Below are 13,164 nucleotides of genomic sequence, written 5' to 3' on the forward strand. Positions count from 1 at the left end.
CTACTTCTGTCATCTTTGCCACTGAGGAAAAGTATTTCCTGTGACTTCTTGCATTTTTGGTATCTTCATAATCTTCAGTCGTTGAATCCCAGTGGAGGGGACGCTTCACTTGCCTTAAACGTAACCATGCTGGGCTCTAATGCTTGAAGTCTCCTACCTCTATCTCAATTGTCACTGTGGTCATTTGCCTCTTTTAATAAAATGTAACAAATACCCTAGGGTAAAAGCTACAGTACGGTAAAGGATAGACTCACATTTATAAGTAGTGAAGGTCCAAGAATTCTAAATCCAGGACATTTCTTAGGAACTCATATAAAATATCACACATTTTCCTAAAGCGAAGAGAAGTGTTTTTATGATTTTTACTATTTTACATTGCTATGGTCAATGTACAATTGGCTTTTTTAATAATAGAAGAGTTCTTGCTTCATATGACAAAAGTTTAATTACCAATTGCAAAAACTGAACTATTCCTGGAATCATGTTCAAAAAAATCTGTAATTTTTGCTCATGAAAGTGCTTCATTGGCTAAACAGTATTAGTTTATGGCTATAAATGATTATTTAGATGATGACTAAAAATGGGTATAAAGTAATTAAAAGTAATATGATGGCTTTATGTGTAGAGATGGGGTGGCGAAAGCCGTGAACACAGAGTGTAAAATTGGTAACTAAGAAATGGCACAGACACCTTAAGCAATTTATTTTCCTAGTAGATATAGATATATATCTACACACACACGTATACACATATACAAATGTATATTTTTGCAAAATTGTTTTCAATCCAGAACTTTTCTACTAACTACTATGCCTTACATCAAGTCTATGATCCTAGAATTAGTTTAATATTTTGAATATGTAAAGGCCTGTGGTGTCCATTTGTTAATGCTTTCCCACTCTCAGGGGAAAGGTTTGCATTTCGAGCTTTATCTCTAGATATGACATGCAAAGGTTATTCCTGGTACAGGAGTTACACCTGTCTCCAAAAATGCTACTTATTGCAATATCTACAATCTATTTCACATTATGAAAGACCTTAGACATAAAGTAAAATAGTTCATCATTTACTGCATGATCTTCAGTAAGTCCTTCAGGCTCTCTGAGCTTGTTCATTCTTTGTTTTGAAAAAGTTACTCAACCAACCCATTATAACTTAACCAAGATTAAATGGGCCAATGTTAATGAAAGAGTTTTGTCAACTAAGTAAAGCTGTGTAAATGTAGGTAAAACGTGATTGCTTTGTCAAAAATGCTGAAGGAGAGGCGTGGTGCAGTGGCTTATGCCTGTAATCCCAGCACTTTGGGAGGCCAAGGCGGGCAGATCACCTCAGGTCAGGAGTTCCAGACAAGCCTAGTCAACATGGTGAAACCCCATCTCTACTAAAAATATGAACGTTAGCTGGGTATGGTAGCAGTCACCTGTAATCCCAGCTACTCAGGAGGCTGAGGCAGGAGGCAGAGGTTGAAGTGAGCTGAAATTGTGTCACTGCACTCCAGCCTGGGCTACAAGAGTGAAACTCCATCTCAAGAAAAAAGAAGAAGAAAATGCTGAAGGAGTTACTCAAGGTCAAGAAAGTTTTCAGAATGTCCCTAAGATAATATCCTGGGACACTACCTGTTGATGGGTGCTCTGTGGCTTTTACATTGATGCTGATCCAGAAAAAGAACATGGGGTTCTACATACCCACCTCACAACAGGTTCATCAAATCCTGCCAGTGACACAGAGGCTGACATCCAGCTCCCTCCCTCTTCCTCCAAGGTTTGGGAAGCAAATAGAGTGGGGGCCATTAGGTGGGCACTGCCAGCATTGTCACAGAGTAGCACAGTCCTCCATGGGGTGCAAGTGGCGTGTGTGGGTCTTTGGTATCATGCACTATGAAAAAAGAAATTTTTACTATGGGGCAAGTGGTTCATAGAGTTAAGTGATTGTGCTTATATCTAAATATGTATTCCAGTGTAGAAAAATTATTGGCTAGGCCTGTAATCGAGTATTCCACAGAAGTGTCTTCATAGGTGCTGAAACAGGATTACGGGAGTGACAGACACAGGGCTGAAGAGGGAAGGGAGAAAATGTGCATGGTTTTCAGGATATATTGCTTTGACTCTGACTTCTCATGATATTTAAAAACAAATAAAGTGGGGATTGGCTTCAATAATTTCATGAACATATTTAAAATAAAATACTGAGCATGGAGAAAATTTTCAAATTTTGGTATAAACAAATAAACTAAAAATATAGACAAAGAAAAAATATTTTCACAAATATGATTCACCACAAAAAATTATGTTTCTAAAATCCTGGTTCTTTTTTATTTAAATATAGATAACTGAAGAGGAAAATGAACAATGATGGAAACTCACAGGAGGGGAAATTAAAATGGCCAAAAAGCATAAATGGCACTGAGCCACCGTAGTTGTCAAAAAATTTTTAAAAAAGCAAAATAAGATATTCCTGCTTATTAGTTTACACTGTTGGTAGAAATGTGCATGTCATACATTTCTGACAGGCAATTTTTGATATTTATTAAAATTTAAATCATGAATATCCCAAGCAATATCACCCTTGGGAATTGACTCTGTAATTATGAGTATCTGTGTGTAGGGATGTAGAAACAAGGCTATTAGCTGCAGCCTTACTTGTAGAAAAAACAAAAATTTTCAAACTCTCTGATTGATTGACAGAATAAGGAATGGTAACTCCCTATTATGAATGGTAAATTGATCTTATAAAATAAAGGGCTGGGCATAGTGGCTCATTCCTATAACCCCAGCACTATGGGAGGCCGAGACAGGTGGATCCCTTGAGCTCAAGAGTTCAAGACCAGCCTGGGCAGCATGGCAAAAACTTGTCTCTACAAAAAAACCACAAAAATTAGCCAGGCATAGTGGCATGTGACTGTAGTCCCAGCTACTTGGGAGACTGAGGTGGGAGGATCATTGAAGCCCAGGAGGCACAGGTTGCAGTGAGCCATGATAGTGCCACTGCACTCCAGCTTGGGCAACAAAGCAAGTCCTCATTTCAAAATAAATATTATATCTAAAAATTTGGAGAAATTAATATTATGCATCAGAAAGTATAAAAAGCAAGGTACAGATTAATATGTATTATATGATCCAATTTTTGTGAAAGATAAAACAAAACAAAAATTAATATTTATTAGTATATAGGTTTATATGAGCATGGAGAAAGATATAAAAATGTATAAAACAGGCTGTTCCCCTCAGAAACCTGGATCTGAAAAGAACTGAAGAGCTAGCATTAACTTTTGAACCATAACTGTTTTGAACTAATATTATGTAATTTCTTTACATAATATTCATGAGAATCTTGAATAGAGGCAGGACAATCAAATTTCCTTAATAACTTCTTCAAGAATGTCAATCACATTTTTAAATAATTTGTAGAAACCTGATGTAGAGATTGTCAGCTATGATAAGATTTATTATTTTATTACCCTTATAAAGAAGCTATAATGAAAGATTCTAGCTGCTAATATGTATCTATAATTGTGAAATAATTTAAAGGTACTATAATTGAGATTTTATTTTAAAAAAAAAACTTCTGACCAAATATAGGTCAAAATAATATGAACTATCTTGGTCACATCTAGAGCCTTGGAATGATATTACTCAGGGAGTTACAGAAATGTTTTTCTTACTGGATCACTCGGGAACATAAAATGGCAGACATAAAGTCTGGACATAAGAAAATGCTCACAGGCCTTAATAGAAAACTTTCAGAGCTATTAAGAATGAGATTACTACAGGTCCAATAGATTTTTGGCTGTAGTCTTGCAAGATTAATGTGAACAAGCTTTTGGAGTTACCTGAGGAGTCCCGGATTTTGCCTTTTTTCTCCCAAGTGGCTTATAATTAGATTTTCAATTACCCTCTTGGGCCCCAGAGTGTTGGCAGCTGGACATGGGTCTTCTACATGGAAACTTCCAGTATCATCCTTTGAAAAATCTGACGAGTCAAATAGAAAAGACCTACCCTTACTGACATTATATTCCCCAGCAATTAAGCCCACCAGATAGTTCTATAGCGAATCTCACATGACACAGATGCCACCCATGTATTCAGAGCTTCCCAATAGCTTGTTAGTCCCCATCCTACAACAGAAGACAACCAAGATCATCAGATGTGTGGGGTGATTCCAGCTTTGTAATGGGAAAGAGAGAAACAAAACAAGATAAAAAGAAGCCAGAAGAAATAGTCCATGAAGAAAAAAATCACAAAATTTTTTTTATTGCATTTTAGGTTTTGGGGTACATGTGCAGAACATGCAAGATAGTTGCATAGGTACACACGTGGCAGTGTGCTTTGCTGCTTTCTTCCCCTTCACCCACATCTGGCATTTCTCCCATGCTATCCCTCCCCAACTCCACAAAATCTTTTTAAAAGCTTTTCAATATTTGCAAAGATAAAAGATATATGCATGAAAGAAGAATATCATGCTATAAAAAAAAATCTCTTGAGAATTGAAAACCATCACAACAGAGTAGAAATCCAATAGAAACAAAATATCTAAATAAATTTACCCCTTCATGTACTTTTTCTCCAGAAGATAACTGGAGAAATGAAGTTCCCCCAAACTGATAATTAATTCAAAGAAAGATGTGGTATCTGAGAAGCTGATGCTCTCTCCCTGAGGAGAGGGAAGGGATTCCCTAGGACAAGGATGGGGAGGCTCCAGGATGGCAGGTGTGGTCATGCAAAGCACCTGCTCCACACTTGGGAGTAAGTCAAACACTCCAGAGAGATATCAGCTGGGAATAACATTTCCAGTGACTATATGAACAATCATGCTGTTTCTCAAGCAATTTAAATGAAAATAAACTTGACATGCTCTGGGAAAATATGCTAGAAAACTCAAAAGTGGCTTTAAGGCTGACATAGACTTACAAAATAAGTGTCTATAAAGTGAAAATAATATTAGAACCTACCTCATAGAGTTATTCTGAGGTTTATGTCAATAGATAAATGTTAAGCATTTGGAACAACAACTGGCACGTGCTGAGAGTGACTAGGATATTAGCTATTATTATTCTTTAGGTTATCAAGCTCTAGAGTTAGGCTTCCTGGAATCCTGGTTCCACCACAAGCCGTGTTCCACTGGGACATTTTTATGCAATCTCTCTAAACCTCAATGACTTCATCTGTAAAATGTGCATGGCAATGGTACCTACCTCATAAGTTAATGCTAAATATTGCACTAAATGAGGCAATGTATGCACAAAAGTGAGTAAAGTCAGCCCTCCATAAATGTTATAGATAGTAATCATTTGTATTTTTTACAATAATTTATATTTTAACGTCAAAAAGTAAAAAAGAAAAATTCCACCATTAAAGAACTCTTTAGTTTATAAATATTTTTATATTGTGACAACCACACCATTTGTATTACTCTGTATTGTTTTAATAAACTCTTGATATTTCTACATCGTCTCAGTAATTACACTTTTAAGCCTCTGCCAAGAACATTATCAGAATAATTTAAAATACATCAAGATAAACACTTGGAACATTCAGATGGTTTGTTATTTGACTCTCACAGAGAAGACTAGATGGAACATCTTTGCTTTTGGATTAGGCTTCTTAGATTATTTCCCAACTCCCTTCACAGGAGGAATGTAAACAGACATTTTTCTCTCTCACAGATGCTCTTCTTGGCAGGAGTCCAGCCTCCACGGCCACAGCAAGACCAGCAAGCATTTCAGCTCCCTGGACAACTTTGGCTTCAGTTCCAAAATCAAAATGAAACACTGAGTAAGAATTGATGGCTTTGAATGTGGGATTTTCAAATATTGTTCTATTAACTTAAAATTAATTCTACTTATTGTAATATTCTACAGAGTTTTATTTATCTATTCCATTCTCAAGTTCTTTTTACTGCTACTAAATTCCTTCTCCTGCTATACATTTTGCACCTCATCCCAAAACAAGCTTTAAGGTTGTTATTTACCCACCTACACGAAATGTGACAATTTTTTCTAGCAATCTTTAAAATAATATTAATCTCATTATTTTGCCAAATTATTTAACACCCAAAATAAAGGATTTAAACTGAAGATAATTTCTGCCAGTTACAATATTCTTTCTCAGGTTCAGGTAAATTATGGGCTTCTGGGGAAAAGAAGACAGCTGGATCTCTTGCACGAATGCTGGTCTGTCCTTCTTGAGGCTTTGGAGTCACATCTCCGCACTACTCATCATTACCTGTATAATTATATTAGAGATACCAATCCTTACCTTCGACTAACCTTCCAAGAGAGCTTGTGGTGTTTGTTACATCAGCAATAAAAGATTAACACACCCCTGTTGCAAATATGGCCATCTAAGGTCTGCAAGTAGACATGTCTCCCTCTTTGATCTCAGCCAGGAAAAACTCATCACTTTTAAGAAGCCGTAAGATTAGATTAGATCCACCTCGTTAATCAAAGCTGATCTTCCCATCTCAAGACCTTTAACTAAATCACATCTACAAAATCCGTTTTTTGCCATGTAAAGCAACATATTCCTAAATTCCTGGAATTAGGAGTGGACATCTTTGAGGGCCATTATTCTGCCTACCACACAGGATCACTGACCCAAACTGAATCAAGCATATCATCTCTCGGGATAAGCTGAATTTAGAATATGGCACTTGCTGGAAATGTAATATAGAATCGGACTGGTGTGCAGAGACACCAAGAGAGAAAGAAGCAGAGGAGAGTGATGCCCTGTGACCCCTAGAGAGTTAGGGTTACCTTTGTACATTGCAGATGTTGCTCCAGGCCTACCATAGTCCTCTACTAGAACACTGACTCTTAGTAATGTGACAACTGCTCTTTCCTCCTGCCCATCTAAACTTTTAGAAGATGGGGCAAAGCATATGCACGAAGTAGTTACCATATGGTATTATGAAAGATCTCCTGATTCTACGGAGTTTATGCCAAAGTGCTTTTGGTATTTCATGGAGCCATGTGTTCACTTTTCAATGGGATTGCTTGTTTTTTTCTTGCCAATTTGTTTGAGTTCTTTGTATATTTGGATATTAGTCCTTTTTCAGATGTATAGATTGCCAAGATTTTTCTCTCACTCTGTGGGTTTTCTGTTTAATCTGCTAATTATTTCTTTTGCTGTGCAGAAGCTTTTTAGTTTAATTAAGTCTCATCTATTTACTGTTGTTTTTGTTGCATTTGCTTTTGGGTTGTTGGTCATGAAGTCTCTGCCTAAGCCAATGTCTAGAAGGGTTTTGCTAGTTTATGCACAAAGAGGTGTTTATAGTAGCTTTGAATGATCTTTCGTATTTCCATGGTATCAGTTATAATTTTTCCCGTTTCATTTCTAATTGAGCTTATTTGGATCCTTCCTCTTCTTTTCATGGTGAATCTTGTGAATGGTCTATCAATTTTATTGATCTTTTCAAAGAACAATCTTTATTATCTTTTGTGTTTTTGTTGTCATTGTTGTTTCGATTTTACTTAGTTCTGCTCTGATCTTGGTTATTTCTTTTCTGCTGGATTTGGTTTGGTTTGTTCATGTTTCTCTAGTTCCTTGAGGTTTGGACTTGAGATTGTCTATTTGTGTTCTTTTAAACTTTTTGATGCGGACATTTAATGAATGCTATAAACTTTCCTCCTTGTATCACCTTGCTGTGTCCCAGAGGTTTTGATTATCATTCAGTCAAAGAATTTTTGATATCCATCTTGTTTTCACTGTTGACCAAATTCTTAATCAGGAGAAGGTAATTTGGTTTTCATGTATTTGCATGGTTTTGTGGGTTCCTTTTGGAGTTTATTTCAAATTTTATTCCACTGTAGTCTGAGAGAGTAATTGCTGAAATTTCAATTTACTTAAACTTATTGAGACTTGTTTTGTCATCTATCAAATCTTCTACCTTGGAGAAGATTCCATGTGCTGATGAATAGAATTTATATTATGCAGTTCTTGGGTAGAATGTTCTATAAATATCTGTTAAGTCAATTTGTTATAGGCTATAGTTTACATCCATTGTTTCTTTCTTGGCTTTCTGCCTTGATGACCTATCTAGTGCTGTCAGTGGAGTACTGAAGTCTCTAACTGTTATTGTGTTGCTATCTCATTTCTTAGGACTAGTAGGTAATTGCTTTGTAAATTTGGGACCTGGAGTGTTAGGTACTCATATACTTAGGATTCTGATATTTTCCTCTTGTACTAGTCCTTTTATCATTATATAATATTCCTCTTTGTCTTTTTAAACTTTTGTTGCTTTAGAATTTGTTTGTCTAATATAGGAATAGCTACTATTGTTTGCTTTTGGTTTCCATTTGCAAGAAAAATCTTTTTCTATCCCTTTACCTTAAGTTTATGTGAATCCTTTTGTGTCAGGTGAGTCTCTCAAAGACAGCAGATAATTGTTTGATGAATTTTTATCCATTCTGCCATTCTAGTATTTTCAGTGGAGCATTTAGGTCATTTACATTCAACATTAGTATTGAGATGTGAGGTGCTCTTCTATTCATTGTGCCATTTGTTGCCTGTATACTTTGTTGCTTTTTTTTTTCATTGTATTGTTGTTTTATAGATCTTGTGAGGTTTTTACTTTAAATAGGTTCTGTTGTGATGTGTTTCCAGGATTTGTTTCAAGATTTAGAGTTCCTTTTGGCAGTTCTTAATAGTGCTGGCTTAGAAATGATGAGTTCCCTCAGCATTTATTTTTCTGAAAAAGACTGTATCACTCCTTCATTTATGAAGCTTGGTTTTGCTCGATACAAAATTCTTGGCTGGTAATTGCTATGTTTAAGGAGACTAAAGAGAGGAACCCAATCCCTTCCACCTTGCAGGGTTTCTGCTGAGAAATCTACTGTGAATCTGACAGGTATTCCTTTATAGGTTACCTGATGCTTTTGCCTCACAACTCTTAATATTCTTCCCTTTGTCTTGACTTTAGATAACCTGATCACTATATGCCTAGGCAGTGATCTTATTGTGATGAATTTCTCTGGTGTGCTTTGATCATCTTAAATTTGGATGTCTAGATCTCTAGCAAGGCCAGGGAAGTCTTCCTTGCTTATTTCCTCAAATATGTTTTGTAACGTTTAGATTTCTCTTCTTCCCCAAGAACTCAACTATTCTGAGGTTTAGTCACTTAACATAATCACAAATTTTTTCCAAGCTTTTTCCTTTTTTAAAAAATTCTGTTTCCTTTGTCCTTGTTGAATTGAGTTAATTTAAAAGCCTTGGTTTTGGTTCTGAAGGTTTTTTTCTACTTTTTTGAGTCTATTGCTGGGACTTTCCAGTGCATTTTGCAATACTCTAAGTGTGTCCTTCATTTCCAGAAGTTTTGATTCTTTTTCATTTATGCTATCTATTTCACTAGATATTTTTCCATTCATATCCTGCATTTTATTTTGTTACTATAACTTGGACTTCACCTTCTCTGGTGCCTCCTTAATTGCTTTGATAGTCAACCTTCTGATTTCTTTTAATGGCAATCCATAGATTTCATCTTGATTTGGATCCATGGCTGGTGATCTAGTGGGATCTTTTGGGAGTGTTGAAGAATTTTGTTTTGTCATGTTACCAGAATTGTTCTGGTTTCTTCTCATTTAGGTAGATTACACTGGAGGGGAGATCTAGGACTGATGGGCTGCTGTTCAGTCTTTTGTCGCATGGGAGGCTCCCTTGATGTGGTGCTCTCCCCTTTTCCCAAGGGATAAGGCTTTCTGAGAGCTGAACTGTAGTAATTGCTTTTTCTCTTCTGGATCTAGCCATCCAGTGAAGCTACCTGGCTCTGGGCTGGTACTAGGGAGTGTATTCAAAGAGTCCTGTGATGTGATCCATCTTCAGGTCTCTTAGCCATGGATACCAGCTCCTGCCCCAGTGGAAGTAACAAGAGAGTGAAGTGGATTCTGTGAAGGTCCTTGGGTGCATTTGTGTTAAGTGTGCTGGTTTTGTGTTGGTTGGCCTCCAGCCAGGAACTGGAGCTTTCAAAAGTGCATCAGCTATGGTAGTATAGGAGGATCAGGTGGTGGGCAGGACCATAGCACTCCCAAGAGATTATTTCCTTTGGCTTCAGCTACCACAGTGGGTAGAAAAAGCTAGGGGCAGGGTTAGGCATGTCTGAGCTTGGACTATCCCTGGTCAGGGCTTGCTGCAGCTTATTCTTCTGGGAACCATATGGGTGTGGTTCCCAGGCCAATGGAGTTATGTTCCCAAGGGGGATTATGGCTGCCTCTGCTGTATCACACAGGTCACCAGGGGAGTAGGGAGAAGGAGGCAGGCACAACTCCCATGCAACCCACAGTTTGAAGGGCCAGTCTGACTCCCACCATGAACCCCCAACAGCAATGAGTTTATTTCCAGGCAACCAATGTGCAGAACCAAGAGACTGCCCCAGGCTACTAGCCTCCCAACTGAGAAAGCAAGCGGACTTGCAGTTCCTCTGCTGTCCCACAGAGCCTGCAGCTGCAATCCATCTCCTTCAAAGTATCTGTGGATTCTCTCTGCTTTCCTGGTATCCTCATGTGGGAGTTGTTGGAGCAAATGTTCATGATGTGGGTCTCCACACGCTGCTCTGTTCAGCAAAGTGGCAGGTGCAATTTAGTCCTGGCTTCTTCCTCCATTTTGCCTCCTGATGACCTATTTTTCTTGATAAATCTTAATAAAATATCTTTCTTTCAAGACTTCCTCACTCTCAAAGTAGAAATCATTCCTTAAATTTAATCAACAAGTATCTGAGCACTCACTCTGTGATAGGCATTGAGTTAAGAGCAGAGAATCCATAATGAAAAGATAGCGTAGGGTCTTCCTCTTTTGAATTCCATGTCAAACTCTTCCCTGGCACTGACCACTTCCTGCTTCGCAGGAAGGTTCTCTGTCTTGTCTACCTGACCATGGCCAATCCCACTGTTAATCTGTAAACCCCTAAATAGGAGACACTAGATCTCCTTTATTATGAGACTGCTCATAGAACAGTGTTTGTTTAACATAAATGTGCACAAGAATTCAACAATCATTCATTAAACATCTACTGTATATATGAAGCTAGGTACAGTTGATGATATCAAGGAAATTTAAGAACATTCCTAACTGGAAATTTCCTGTAGAATTTATGAGACTGATCTCTACACTAAATATAAAGGGCAACAAAAGGGAACAGACCCTAAACCACAGGAGGGATGCTAGCTTGAGAGGAACACAGAGACACAAAGAACAACAGTGAGATGGAGTTAATATACCTCCACCAGGGTGACCTTGTCCTGGTTCTCAAAGTTTGGGTAGGATTTGAATGGGCAAGAGGGACAGAAAAGAAGAGAAAAGAGCATGATGGGCAAGGGCTTGAGTGAGAAATTGATTCTTCTTTGGGGGACCATAGAGATACAAGCATCTAAAGCACATAGGCCCTATATTGGAGAATGGGAAGGAACAGGTGGATTAGAAGGTCAAGGCCAGATTATGAAGCCTTGAATGCCGAACATCAGATCTGAGGCTATATTCTTACCTTGATACATTTCAGCCACAACTAAAATCATAGGACATTCCTTTCTTCTCTATTAGGTGAATGTTTCTCAGTCTTGGTGTGAGTCTCAGTGCCTACACAATTAAAGCTTACTGAAATGTTTCCTAGCAATTCCAGAGAAATACGTCCTTTATGTTGACTTGTTCATGTCAAAAGACTACATCTGATTAAGTAGCTGCCTGCACAATGCCTCCAAGTGTGGATAAAAGAAAAATCAAACTCGTATTCTTGGAAAGCCATGTGTATACTAGTTACATTGATCAAAGGGCAACAGAAATGATCCAGTGAGGATTTTTCTAATTTTCTCACAATTATTTAAAATCTACCTCAAATACCTGTTCCTCTACCATGCCTCCCCAAGTCCTTCATTCCAAATAGCACTTCTGTCTCTGCTCCCAAAGCATTAACTGACCCCTGTGATAGGGCATTTCCCAGCCAGGTTGACATGTAGACTTGGCTCCCTATGTGTCTTTTCCCCATAGACTTTGAGCTTCCTTTTATGAATCATAATTGTAGCTAACATTTAGGAGGCTGTTCCTACTGTTTAAACTCCATGATGAGTGCTTTACATGGATTATTTCATTTTTTCACCAAACAGTCCCTTAAAATGATACTATATTCACTATACAGTCCTTTAAAATTGTGCTATATTCACTAAACAGTACTTTAAAATGGTGCTATTATTGCTTTTCATCTTACAGTAAAGAAACTAAAGGGAAAAAAAATGGCTGGGCACAGTGGCTCATACCTGTAATCCCAGCACTTTGGGGGGCCAAGGTAGGCAGTCACTTGAGGTCAGGAGTTTTAGAGCAGCCTGGCCCGAATGGTGAAACCCGGTCTCTACTAAAAATACAAAGAATTAGCCAGCCATAATGGTGCTCACCTGTAATCTCAGCTACTCAGGAGGCTGAGGCAGGAGGATCGCTTGACCCTGGGTTGTGGATGTTGCAGTGAGCCGAGATTGCACAACTGCACTCGAGCATGGGTGACAGTGCAAGACTTTGTCTCCGAAAAAAAAAAAAAGTGAAATAATAAGTGCCAGTACACAGAGCTAGTAAAGAATAGGGTCTGCTATGTCCCAAAAGCCATGTGATCATTGCTGCCCATACTGCCCCTGGTAGGGTGGAGGTCATGCCTTATTCATCACTGCCATCCACTGGACCCAGCTTAGTGCCTGACACAGGGAGGGGCTGAATCATTGATGATTGGTTTTAGGTGGAGTAAAAATTCCTGGCACGGTGAGCACCTTTGCTGTGACTGAGTTTCTGATTCTCTGTGAAGAGAAGGGGAGTCCTGGATCAAACACATTCCTCTGGCTCCTAGCTGTCATCTTTATTTAACCTGCTCTTTTGCTCCTCCTTCTTCCTAACTGCACCATTTGCATTCAAAGCTAGAGCTTACAGCAGAGAAAGGGAAACCAGAACCCTGAATGACCCCTGTTGGACTCAGAGAAGAGAAACAAGAAATTTGACAGATGAAGAATAAAGTTGAGAAAAGATAAAGTGATTAAAATTTATTACTTTGGCTTAATATTTAACCTAATGATAATAAAATCTTACCTGATGATGGAAAGATCAATGTTTTGAGTACTGTTTCCATGCCCTTTCTTTACGATTTGACGGTCTGAGAACAATCTAATGGGTGTGGCTTAAAGACCTAGATCACATGTAAAATTGG

At 38.0% G+C, this 13,164-nt stretch overlaps 1 long non-coding RNA gene across 1 annotated transcript; it reads right to left on the bottom strand.

Moving 5' to 3' along the window:
- Positions 1–5,359: 5,359 nt before the first annotated feature.
- Positions 5,360–13,107, bottom strand: LOC144581942 (uncharacterized). The gene is made up of 2 exons (XR_013533428.1): positions 13,047–13,107; positions 5,360–5,740 (listed from the first exon to the last, which is right to left on the bottom strand). It is a non-coding gene; the product is annotated as an uncharacterized LOC144581942 (long non-coding RNA).
- Between the last annotated feature and the right edge of the window lie 57 nt (positions 13,108–13,164).

Source organism: Callithrix jacchus, chromosome 3 (genome assembly GCF_049354715.1).
Source record: "Callithrix jacchus isolate 240 chromosome 3, calJac240_pri, whole genome shotgun sequence".
NCBI classification, from domain to species: Eukaryota; Metazoa; Chordata; class Mammalia; order Primates; family Cebidae; genus Callithrix; species Callithrix jacchus.